The sequence below is a fragment of the Podarcis vaucheri genome (assembly GCF_965113315.1).
Source record: "Podarcis vaucheri genome assembly, chromosome: 17".
Lineage (NCBI taxonomy): Eukaryota > Metazoa > Chordata > Lepidosauria > Squamata > Lacertidae > Podarcis > Podarcis vaucheri.
In genome coordinates this window covers 32,471,697-32,484,749 of record NC_138755.1, presented here as the reverse complement: position 1 = coordinate 32,484,749, position 13,053 = coordinate 32,471,697, and the positions used below count along the sequence as shown (strand labels likewise).

The window sequence follows — 13,053 nt, the reverse complement described above, 5'->3', positions numbered from 1 at the left end:
ACTCTGTGCAATGCACACACACTCCGTGCAATGCAAAAAACAACAACAACACACTCTGTGCAATAGAACTACACCCTCCATGCAATGCACACACCCTTCATGCAATGCAACTACACTCCATGCAATGCAACTACACACTCCGTGCACTGCACACCCTCTGTTCAATGCAACAACAAACTCCGTGCAATGCAACTACACGCTCCGTGCAATGCAACTACACACTCCATGCAATGCACACACCCTCCGTGCAATGCAACTGCAAATCTCCTAGCAATGCAATGCAATTGCAGCCCGTGCAGCGCCGTGCTCTGCAACACACAGAGCAAACTGCAATGCGGGCACGCAAAGGTGCTTTCTCCCAGTTGCATATTGCAAACATGGCGCCCGTTACATCCCTCGCAGTGAGGTAACCACCAAAAGGACTTAAGTGTCCAGGTTAAGCAATTGGGGAGCATGCAGCTGTCCCATACAGGGACCAATCCTGCAACCTAGGCATTACTGGCACTATCCGCTGACCCAGTGAAACCAATGCTTCATGGACCACATGGGGACACTATTGAGGCCAGAAACGCTTCCAGGCCATTGAATTATAGGGCAAAGCCCTAGGATCACCTGCTAGGCCAGGCATAAATGTTTCCAGTGAAATAGCAGAGTTGAGGTAGCCCGCAGCTTGTCCAGGTACCCCTGCTTGCCCTTTTTGAGGGAAGCACCCCTTCAAGAAACCCAAAGTTCTTTTTTCACAAATGGGCCGAACTACCCAGCAACAGAATAGCCCCTAAGGAGCAGTTTGGTTTGTTTTGTTATAACAATGGCTAAGAGGGGTATATGAACCCTGTCTCCCAGGTCCTAGTCCTGCACTTTAGCCACTAAGCCACAATGGCGCATCTCTAAAATGGCAGTCGCCACTATCAGGGCAAAACAAACTTAAAGAAAATAAACTTGTTCAGAAACAGCATAGTTCAAGAGCATATACAGAGTGCTCATAGTCCTTGGAGGCACAGGGAGCCATAAAGCCAACCTTCGGGGATACTATAAACAAAAGTGATACCAGCTAAGCTGGGAACAGCCCTGACTAGCCCCACAATTTCAACAAGAGAAATGGGGGAAACCTTTTTGCAAAAGAAAGCCCCTAACGGGGGCTCTCTCACTATTGGGAAAGGCAAGCCACAGATACAGGGAGAATCTTCCCACAGGGCAGGGTAAGGGGTGGGGTGGGAAATTGAACAGGAAAAGGGGGGAATTAAATTATTTAAGGGACTAGAGAGGATTAAAAAGAAGGGGAAAATAAAGAAATAAAGGAATGTAACCAGACAATGAGAAGATTGTCCAAGTGCTCCATGTGATCCGAAAGCAAAACGGCCAAGAGGAAGTCCAACCCCTGGCTCCCTATATTTATAGACTCTACCCCTCCTCTGAATTTAGCAACATACAGAACTCCCCAGCAACCCAATATTAACTCTTTAACAGGCTTGGATTTTCTCAAATCTGCCTAGTCATGGCAAGGTGGCATGTTTCCCCAACCGCAACCCGTGCTCTCTGGTTATGGAGAACACGCTTTTCCTAGATGTCTCTGATTGGCAACTGCAAGAAGTTAGAAGACAATGCTAGACAAGATTGATAGGCCTTTAGACTGACCCAGCACAGCTCTTCTTAGTCTTCTGCATGCCTATTCAAAAGCATGTCCTATTGAGTTCAAAATGGCTTACTCCCATTAAAGTAGGTACAAAATGGCCGCCTTATTCCTCTTGCAGAACTGCCCATATCTAGTTTCAGTGGGAGACATGAAAACGTTGTGCAGTAGAAGGTCTTCTGATGGAAATAATATAATGTACAGCAGCCATGTACAACACATCGATCGCGAGCCCCAGGTCGACCGCCGGGTTGTTTCTGGTCAATCGCAGGACCTTTCTCTGCAACCTCAGATGCAGTAGCCACTACCACCAGTCTCCACAGCAATGCAACCCTGAGCAGCGCATGGGCACAGGGAGACAGAGGGAGGCGCAAGGGAGCTGGGGAGAGGTCTGTGTGATGCTGCTGTAAGAGGGGAGGCGTTGCTTAGCATTGCTTTTCCGATCGGGAGCAGGACCACGAACAGCTGGATGGCCCCCTTTGATGGGGAGGGAGGGAGGGCAGGCACTGCAGTGGTGCCTTGCAAGACAAAAAGAATCCGTTCCGCGAGTCTCTTCGTCTTGCGGTTTTTTCGTCTTGCGAAGCAAGCCCATTAGCGGCTTAGCGGATTAGCGCTATTAGCGGCTTAGCGGGCTTAGCGGATCAGCTAATAAGCGGTTTAGCGGCTTAGCGGATCAGCTGATAAGTGGCTTGGCGGATCAGCTGATAAGCGGCTTGGCGGATCAGCTGATAAGCGGCTTAGCGGATCAGCTGTTAAGTGGCTTAGTGGCTTAGGATCAGCTGATAAGCGGCTTAGCGGCTTGGGAAAAGGGGGGGAGGAAAAAACCCCTGCAGGAACTCGCAACACATTTTCGTCTTGCAAAGCAAGCCCATAGGAAATTCGTTTTGCGAAGCACCTCCAAAACGGAAAACCCTTTCGTCTAGCGGGTTTTCCATCTTGCGAGGCATTCGTCTTGCGGGGCACCACTGTATGGGGATCCACATCAGCTGTGCAGCTCTTTTTGACAGAGGAGAGGGTGGGCAGGGAATGAGCATCACGGAGCAAGGAAGGACGCAACTCGGAAGGGAAAGAGTTAACACACACACAGAGAGAGAGAGAGAAAGAGAGAGAGAGAGAGAGAGAGAGAGAGAGAGAGAAGCTGGCTCCTCAGATCTGTGCAAACTAATATAGAAATATTGTTTGACTTTTCTCACTTGTTTAGTTACTTCTCAATCTAGTAAGTACAGTATTTGGATCTGTCATAACGATATCCAAACATAACTACTGTATCTGTGAAATGAAGATTTATTTATTTATTTCATAAACTTTAATGACTTCAGAGGGTGGTAGATCGCTGCCAGTTTTTGATACTTGTTGGTAGATCACAGGCAAACCTGAGGTTGGACGTGCCTGGTGTACGGGAACATAATTCCCTCCCGTCCTAGGTTAAAGTTTGCATACTGCATCTAAAAAGCTATGGCCGGGGGGGGGGGAGAATTACCTTTAAAGCCAAACTCCTACTTCAAGGCGAACTGATGGAGCAAGGCTAATCAATAGCATGATCAATAGTTTAAGAAACAATTTACAAATAAGTTACATGCTTTCTGATTTCTGAGGACATAGTGGTGAGAAATCCTGCAGCTTTTCATAAATTACTTATTTCAGAGTTCATAACAGAGTAGTTATAAGAGTAGGTGTAAACTGTTCTCGAAATCAAAATTTTGATAATGCCCTGGGAGCTAGCATTGCCCAATCAATCCTGATTAGCAATATAGGCAACTCCCCGTTTGTGCGCAATCAACACATGGCCGGCCACTGATGCACATGCCATTTTTTACACTGCAAGGGGGTGGGGGAGAATGGGGTGGGGCAGGCTTATGTGCACAGTGCCTTGGAACGCAGCCCACTGAGTAATTATGGAGTTGCCTGTTACTGTAGATTACAAAGACACATTAAGGTAAAGGGTAAAGGGACCCCTGACCATTAGGTCCAGTTGTGACCGACTCTGGGGTTGTGGCGCTCATCTCGCTTTATTGGCCAAGGGAGCCGGCGTCCAGCTTCCGGGTCATGTGGCTAGCAGGATCAAGCCGCTTCTGGCGAACCAGAGCAGCGCACGGAAATGCCGCTTACCTTCCCGCCAGAGCGATACCTATTTATCTACTTGCACTTTGACATGCTTTCGAACTGCTAGGTTGGCAGGAGAAGGGACCGAGCAACAGGAGTTCATCCCGCCGCGGGGATTTGAACCGCCAACCTTCTGATCCGCAAGTCCTAGGCTCTGTGGTTTAACCCACAGCGCCACCCGTGTCCCTAAAGACACATTAGTCCACTATAACTTTAGCATAACCCAGTAGGTTGAATTCAGACTATATCTGTTGAATGTTGGTTACATTTCTACATGGGTTAAATATTCACATTTCTGAGTGGTGCATGTAAAGACAATCAACATAAATTTACATCTATTGGACATGATAGTCATAGTTTAACTGCAGTTCTGTTTCAGTAGGAACTAAGGTCAGGCTCCAAGGCTGTAGAAGCAACTACAAAGGACAGGCGTTGGATGTGAATGGAAATAACCAACGGGTTCAGAAAACCTCACATTACTACGTATCTCTTTTTTGCAGGGATGGGGCACCTGTGGCCCTGTAGCTGTGTGTGGACTCCAAATCCCATCAGCCCCTGCCAGCCTGGATAATGGATGATGGGAGTTGTAGTCCAACATCAACTTGAGGGCCACAGTTTGCCCCTGCCCTGCTTGGTTGCATTCCCCAGTTGGAGGTTGTAGTTAGAAATGTGGAAGCGAGTGTCCCCGTATAAGAACTTTAGAATGCTTCGAATAACTCTCGGAACTGATGAAGGTATAATGAAGTCAAACAAGATTTAATAAGGATAAAGTTTATTGAAAAATAGAGGCAAGTAATTAAGTAAAAAAAAGCCCATATCAAGGAAGTCGGAAGTTGATATTTTTGTAGATTTGTCATGTACAGTATTGTTCTATTGTGTTTTTGTTTGTTTATAAGAGATATATTGTGCTATACACACACACACACACACCGTATTTTTGCTTTATAAGACTCACTTTTTCCCTCCTAAAAAGTAAGGGGAAATGTTTGTGCGTCTTATGGACCGAATGCAGGCTGCGCAGCTATCCCAGAAGCCAGAACAGCAAGAGGGATCACTGCTTTCACTGCGCAGCGATCCCTCTTGCTGTTCTGACTTCTGAGATTCAGAATATTTTTTTTTCTTGTTTTCCTCCTCCAAAAACTAGGTGCGTTTTGTGGTCTGGTGCATCTTATAGAGCGAAAAATACGGTACATACATACACACACACACGTGTGTGTGTTTGTGTGTGTGTGTGTGTGTGTAAGCGGGGGAATCACGCTCAGCTGTCAGCTCTTCTCCCCTTTGCAGAGCAGCACTGTATGGGGCTTAGGCAGGGCCGGATTTAGGTTTGATGTGGCCCTAAGCTACTGAAGGTAATGGGGCCCTTTATATGTCCAGCTGTCCTTTGTCAACAACAAATTGTCTTTGTTTTTGTGTGTTGAACATATGCTATATGGTAATTTATGGACCTGATAGGTATCTAAAGCCATTTGCACATAACCATAGCTGTCAACTTTTCCCATTTCTTGTGAGGAATCCTATTTGGAATAAGGGAATTTCCCTTAAAAAATGGGAAAAGTTGACAGCTATGCACATAACAAAATATATTATCAGTCTACAAGCCTTCTTTAATATTAGATAACAGGTACAACAGCTTGACCTACATTCAACTGTGCTGCACTGCATTCTGCAGCTGCATGCTACATGTTGCCATGCAACCAATCCATGCAGAATGTAGGCACCCTATATATAGAAATGAGCAAACTAGTGATATTTTAGGGAGCAGGCTAGCAGGCAGGGCCCATTACTTACCTCATAGGAGCCTACACAACACAAAACACTGTTGCTGTATTTAGGTTTTATTTTATTTGTCTTTTATCTTATATTTTGGAAATGTACATCCAGTTTTTTTTATTTTAATTTTTTTGGGGAGGCCCAAGAGAATGGGGAGAGCTATAGCTTGTTTAGCTTATACGTAAATCTGGCGCTGGTTAGGCCATGCTTCTCTGCCGCCACTTTCTTAGCCAAATCTGGGAATTGAATCACAGAATTGTAGAGTTGGAAGGGATCCTGAGGATTTCCAGTCGAACCCCCTGTGATGCAGGAATATGAATATGTAGGCACTGTGTACGCACTCTATTACCGTATTTTTCGCCCTATAGGACGCACTTTTTCCCCTCCAAAAATGAAGGGGAAATGTGTGTGCGTCCTATGGGGCGAATGCAGGCTTTCGCTGAAGCCTGGAGAGCGAGAGGCGTCGGTGCGCACCCACCCCTCTCGCTCTCCAAGCTTTAGGAAGCTATCCGCAAGCCTTGCGTGCCCGGGGGAACTCCCCCCGGGCCTGCAAGGTTTGTGGGCGGCAGCCTGCAGTGCTGAGCGTGCCCGGGAGAGCCAGTGTGGTGTAGTGGTTAAGAGCGGCAGTCTCATAATCTGGGGAACCGGGTTCACGTCTCCGCTCCTCCACATGCAGCTGCTGGGTGACCTTGGGCCAGTCACACTTCTCTGAAGTCTCTCAGCCCCACTCACCTCACAGAGTGTTTGTTGTGGGGGAGGAAGGGAAAGGAGAATGTTAGCCGCTTTGAGACTCCTTAAAGGGAGTGAAAGGCAGGATATCAAATCCAAACTCTTCTGAGCACGGGGCGCCCTCCGGAGGATGCCCCGTGCTTCGCGCAGGTGTCCACAACCTTGCGCGCCCAGCAGGAGTTCCCGCGGGCTTGCAAGGCTTGTGGATAGCAGCCTGTTCTAGGGGCGGGGTCGGGGGAAGCTCGGGCTTCCCCCGCCCCAGCCCTGCGGCTGGGGGGGGGAAATAATTTTTTATTCATTTCCCCCCCCAAAAAAAGAGGTGTGTCCTATGGGCCAGTGTGCCCTATAGGGCGAAAAATACGGTATTTGAAAAGTGACTTAGTCTCTTTTCTTCTGGAGGCTGTGCGAGGTCAGCGTGATATTGTTGTTCAATAAGTTTTATTTATGAATAATATTAAATATGGAGAGAGAAGAATATTTAACCTCAAAGCTTTCGCAGCTTCCATACATCAGCATTTTAGGCCTCAGCCCAGCAAACAGCTCACTGAACAGCCTCCCTTCCTTCTTTAGATGCCTCCAATCTTCTCATGGGGGGGGGGAGAAGAGAAAGTTGGGTGTTAAGAATCCACAGGCCTACTGGGATGGCATATTTGCTTGCTTGCCTCAGTCTGAACGGAAAAGTGAGTAGTATAGTTTATTTATGTTTACTTATTATATTTATTAGATGCCTTTTGGGGGGAAAGATAGAAAAAAACTTACAAAACATTAAAAACAAGGATAAAACAACTTAAAACACACAAAAAATATGAGAAGAACAGATCCAACTCCACCCCAGAAAAAGATAAACAGAAAATTAAGGTACAAGGGCCTGGATAAATAAGGATGATTTTTGCCTAGTGCCTAAAATCAGATAGTGATGGCACCAAGCATGTGCTCGTGGAAGGGCATTCCATAAACAGGGAGCCACCACCAAGAAGGCCACACACCGTATCAGAGGGGCACATGGAGAAAGGCTTCATAATAAGAATGCAAGGACTGTTCATGTGGGGAGAGGCAGTTCTTCAAGTACCGGTATTCTGAGCCGAATAAGGCTTTATAGGTCAAAATCAGCACTTTGAATTGGGCCCAGGAACTAGTTGATAGCAGTGCAGTTGAGCCAGGATTGGTGCTATGTGTTCAGACAGTGTTCCATGGTGAGCAACCTCCCTGCTGAATTCTGCACCGGCTGCCATTTCCAAACCGTCTCCAAAGGCAGCCCCACATATAACATACAGTCATACCTCATGTTACGTTTGCTTCATGTTACATTTTTTCAGGTTGTGTCCCGTGGCGACCCGGAAGTACCGGAAAGGGTTACTTCCGGGTTTAGCCGCTCACGCATGCGCAGTTGGGCTAAATTGTGCTTTGTGCATGTGCACAAGCGCCAAATCGTGCCACGCACTTGCGCAAATACAGCACTTCAGGTTGCGGGCTTTTCACGTTGCGAACGGGCCTCCGGAACGGATCCCGTTCGCAACCAGAGGTACCACTGTATTGCAGTAATCTAACCTGGAGGTTACCAGAGCATAGACAACAAATTTAGGCTACCCATGTCCAGATAGGGGTGCAGCTGGGGCCACCAGCAAAAGCTGATGGAAGGCACTCTGCACTGCCAAAGCCATGTGAGCCTCAAGCAAAAGTACTGGAGCAACAAGTACCCCCAAGCTATGCACCTGATCCTTCCATCTTCTCTGTATTAAGCTTCAATGAATTGGCTCTCATCCAGTCTTTTACCAAGTCTGTCTGTCTGTCTGTCTGTCTGTCTGTCTGTCTGTCTGTCTATCTATCTATCTATCTATCTATACACACACACACACACACACACACAGAAACACCTATATGCAAGACCATACTTTGGTGCCTTGGCCCATGCATGTTGCCATGGAAACTGCAAAGTTCTAGGTAACAGTTGATGTAACTCCTAATCCCTTTTAATGGCGGTGACTGTACAAGTCCCACACTAAGCAGAGACAGCTGCACATATCTATAGAAACCACAGGGTGCCGGAGAAGAGTGCTAGCCAGGCCTCTCATCTTTTGTGATGGCAAGGAGGCAGTGTTAATGTACATCGTGCACCTAGCAGCGATGGCTCCATGTTTCCATGGAGACCGGAGGATTCTGCTTGCCTTTGAACAGGCCCGGATCTTTGTTCCTGGGATGGAATTCTACAGGCTGCCAAGTCATATTGGCAAATCAGAACAGAAGCCCTCCCAGGCGACTGCTGTGGGCTGCAACAATTTACTTGTGCATGTTTAAGTATTCCAAACCCACCCACGGAAGTGGCACCTCGCTCCCCTTCACCTGAGCCATCAGCGAGGCAAAAATCACTGGTGTTAACACATCAATCCACGGCTTGCTGCTTCCCCAGGAATATGTTTCGTACATCCTGTTCAATGTCACTCATGCATAGATCGCATCTGTTCAGCCAATTTGCTCTTGTAAGCAACTGCAAAGTCTCCTCCGTCAGGTGTTATCAAAGTTCCCTGGTTGGGTAGCCTGCTGATTAAACACATTGGCACCTGTAAGCTGGTATAAAGGTCAGGTGATTTTATGCCAACGTGAGGAGCTGAAGAAACAGACATTCCCATAAATAAGGGTGTTTACTATTACCACTGTAGCTGCAGGTTCGGTTTGCCTTCTGGTACTCGCTGTCATCGCCATTACTGCTGTTCCTTCTGGTTTCAAGTACCGGTAGTTGGGAATCCATCCTGCTCAGCTAGCTTTTAGTTAAACTAAACCCTGGCCTCTGCTTGGGTCTCCTGGCGCTGCTTACACAAGGAAACTGGAAGGTGCTTCAGGCAGGAGAGGCAATAGTTCATTCTTAGAGGTTCTTAGGGCACCATCAAGAAACTCCCATCCTTTTTCAAGCCTTTTATGAAGGCTACTGCCATTTCACACAGGATGAAAGAGCGCTCTCTCGCCATTAACTCCTCAAACGCTGGCGCTAAGGTTGCTGTCCTGTACTCAGGTACCTGGCGTAGGAATGGGGGAGAAGTTTTGGTTCATTTTAATGGGAACCCGTTTAATTTGCTCTTCCCAAAACAACCTTTCAAAATAGCCAGTGTGGTGTAGTGGTTAAGAGCGGTAGTCTCCTAATCTGGGGAACCGGGTTCGCGTCTCCGCTCCTCCACATACAGCTGCTGGGTGACCTTGGGCTAGTCACACTTCTCTGAAGTCTCTCAGCCTCACTCACCTCACAGAGTGTTTGTTGTGGGGGAGGAAGGGAAAGGATAATGTTAGCCGCTTTGAGACTCCTTAAAGGGAGTGAAAGGCGGGATATCAAATCCAAACTCCTTCTTCTTCTTGTTAGCCTTTGAAATTCGTTCTTCTCTGAATTTTGCAATAGAGATATCTGACTAAATAATGTGTATAAAAATATGTATATTGGGGTAGAGTGTCCATTATCTATCTATCTATCTATCTATCTATCTATCTATCTATCTATCTATCATCTATCATCTATCATCTATCTATCATCTATCTATCTATCTATCTATCATCTATCTATCTATCATCTATCTATCTATCTATCTATCTATCATCTATCTATCTATCATCTATCTATCTATCTATCTATCTATCTATCTATCATCTATCTCTTTCTATCTATCTATGGGGTGAGACCACACAAAATGCATTATATTTGGGAAAATGCCTTGCAAAAGTGAGTACAGTGGTACCTCTCGTTACATACTTAATTCATTCCGGAGGTCCATTCTTAACCTGAAACTGTTCTTAACCTGAAACTGTTCTTAACACTTTAGCTAATGGAGCCTCCCGCTGCTGCCGCGCTGCCGTGCGATTTCTGTTCTCATCCTGAAGCAAAGTTCTTAACCCGAGGTACTATTTCTGGGTTAGAGGAGTCTGTAACCTGAAGTGTATGTAGCCCGAGGTACTACTGTATATGAAGCAAAAGTTCATCTTAAAATGCGTATATTAAGAGCACAAAAATGCTGGTGAATTTTTGTGGTTACATTTTTTTTAATTGTAAACTGATGCAGAAATGGGGAAGAACTAAACTTAAGATTGGACCTTTGTTTTCTATACAAAAGAGTTATATCTATAGTCAAGGGAGTATTTACTCAACAGGAATTTTTGGCATCCCCGTTATCTGTGGTTAACTGTGCACTTGAACAGATGGATAACCTAGTTTTATATAAACTACAGTCGTATCTTAGTTCTTGAACGGAATCCATTCCGGAATTCCGTTCAACTTCTGAAAATGTTTGGAAACCAAGACGTGGCTTCCGATTGGCTGCAGGAAGCTCCATTGAATGTTTGGCTTCCGAAAAAAAGTTCACAAACTGGAACACTTACTTCTGGGTTTGCGGCGTTCGGGAGCCAAAACCTTCATGTCACAAGGCGTTCAAGAACAAAGGTATGCCTGTACTTCCATTTGGTAATGCGTGCCTTGGTACTGGCATTGTTCTCTGCATGGGGCTGCCCTTGAAGGTGGTTCAGAAACGTCAGAGCCTAGCTGGAGAGGCCACTTTATTCTTTCATGATTATATTCCAATATATCCGTTGCCTCTTTGTTTCCAGGCCCAGCTGAAGAAACTGCTTTTGATCTTCAGAAAATAGACTCTGCCTCCTTCAAAGAACACCACCTTCCATAAAATCCTTCTTTTGTTTCTTAGAACTGCAAGAGAAACATAGGCCTCCTCCTTCTGAGATCCAGGTTGGTAAGCTGGGCCTTCTCCTTGGTGGTGCTGAAGGCAGCCCTGTATTGGAAAGGTGTTTGAAATATTATTATGTTTTTATATTCTGTGGGAAGCTGCCTAGAGTGGCTGGGGGAGCCCAGCCAAGAAGGGCGGGGTGGTACAACAAGAACAACAACAGACACCCTTCTTTTGAGAGTTTGTGGAAGAAAGACAAACCCCTTTCCTCTGAATAAAAAAATTCTTTCCAGTAGCACCTTAAAGACCAACTAAGTTAGTTCTCGGTATGAGCTTTCGTGTGCATGCACACTTCTTCAGATACACTGAAACAGAAGTTGCCAGATCCTTCTATATAGTGAGAAGGTGGGGAGGGGTATTACTCAGAAGGGTGGTGGGAATGGGAGATAGGCAGATAGCTGAGATGAGCCCGTTGACGACTCTTAACGACTGTAATAGGTCTTACAGGAAAAGGCAAGGGGTGAGAAGGTGAGAAATGGCTTAGTCATGTATAATGAGATAAGAATTATACCCACCACCCTTCTGAGTAATACCCCTCCCCACCTTCTCACTATATAGAAGGGTCCGGCAACTTCTGTTTCAGTGTATCTGAAGAAGTGTGCATGCACACGAAAGCTCATACCAAGAACTAACTTAGTTGGTCTTTAAGGTGCTACTGGAAAGAATTTTTTTTATTTTGACTATGGCAGACCAACACGGCTACCTATCTGTAACCCTTTCCTCTGAGTGTTTTGAACAATATCAAAAATTGGTTTACAATTTAAAGCTTGCTGCTGTTTGATTTCATGCTTTTTAAAGGGGTTCTATTGTTTGATTGCACAGTGTTTTAAAAAAACCCAATTGAGTTTGTTTAACCTGTTTGGGCTCTTACCAATGATATGTAAGTTACGAGAATGAATAAATGGAAATTTATTCCTGGGTAAACGTGTCTGGAAAAAAATGGGGCAAAAAGTTGAATATTTCATGACCACTAAGTTTTGTGGGGGAATGGTAACATTCCTTTTTGTCTGGCTGGTTATGCAAAAGCATAATTAAAGGTGAGAAGTGTAGCAGCTGATTCTGTGCCCCCAAAAGGAACGCGGTGGCATGTTTGACATGGCAGACCTGTAGAACATGATGTTACGAGGCATGCTACGCTGCAACCTGCGGCTATTGAAAAGGTTTGCCACAAGGTGCCAGTTAGATTAGATCGCTCACTTTTGTAATAGCTGTCAGCTGGCGGCGGCTGTTTTTTCCTGCGGCTGAGCTCTAAGCTTAGGAAGGTCGCCTCTTGCAGAATCCCAGCTGTGCCAGGGACTATATATTAAACAGCTTCTTTATGGCACAGAATCTCATAGGTGTGATTGGCACAGGGTTTTAAAGCCCTTTCACGTAACTAGCAGTGCACGTGGGCTTAAAAATGTGCAACGTTACGAAAGGCCTCCATGTTTCTGGGAATGCAGGCATTTGACTGCCAGGGACAGATTCAAGGCTTTTCATTGTCTTGTGCATTTAGAAACAGCCTTGACAGTTTTTAACTTGATAATCCTGACACCAGCTCTATGAAGTAAGTCAACTGAGACAAACAGTTGGTTCACATATGCATATGCTCAGTATCCACTGACCGTAGCTTAAATAAATTGCGTGTGTAAATGAGTTATCACAGATGAATCTGCAAGAGATAGAGCCAGGGCCAGATTTAGGTTTGATGAGGCCCTAAGCTACTGAAGGTAATGGGGCCCTTTATATGTCCAGCTGTCCTTTCTCAACAACAAATTGTCGCTGTTTTTCGTGTTGAATATATGCTGTATGGTAATTTATGGACCTAATTTATGGACCTAAATCCATTTGCACATAACAAAATATGTACAGTGGTACCTCGGGTTACAGACGCTTCAGGTTACAGACGCTTCAGGTTACAGACTCCACTAATCCAGCAATAGTACCTCGGGTTAAGAACTTTGCTTCAGGATGAGAACAGACATTGTACTGCGGCAGCGGGAGGCCCCATTAGCTAAAGTGGTACCTCAGATTAAGAACAGTTTCAGGTTAAGAACGGACCTCCAGAATGAATTAAGTTCTTAACCCGAGGTACCACTGTATTTTATCAAAGTAATTGTTGAA

The 13,053-nt window shown here is 45.6% G+C and overlaps 1 long non-coding RNA gene across 2 annotated transcripts in view; it reads left to right on the top strand.

Moving 5' to 3' along the window:
• LOC309522154 overlaps positions 1–11,106 on the top strand; it is a 70,599-nt gene extending 59,493 nt beyond the window's left edge. For both annotated transcript variants that reach the window (XR_014214921.1, XR_014214922.1), the window contains exons 3-4: positions 6,806–6,915; positions 10,817–11,106. This is a non-coding gene — a long non-coding RNA (uncharacterized lncRNA). The remainder of the gene's footprint in view (positions 1–6,805; positions 6,916–10,816) is intronic.
• Positions 11,107–13,053: the final 1,947 nt, after the last annotated feature.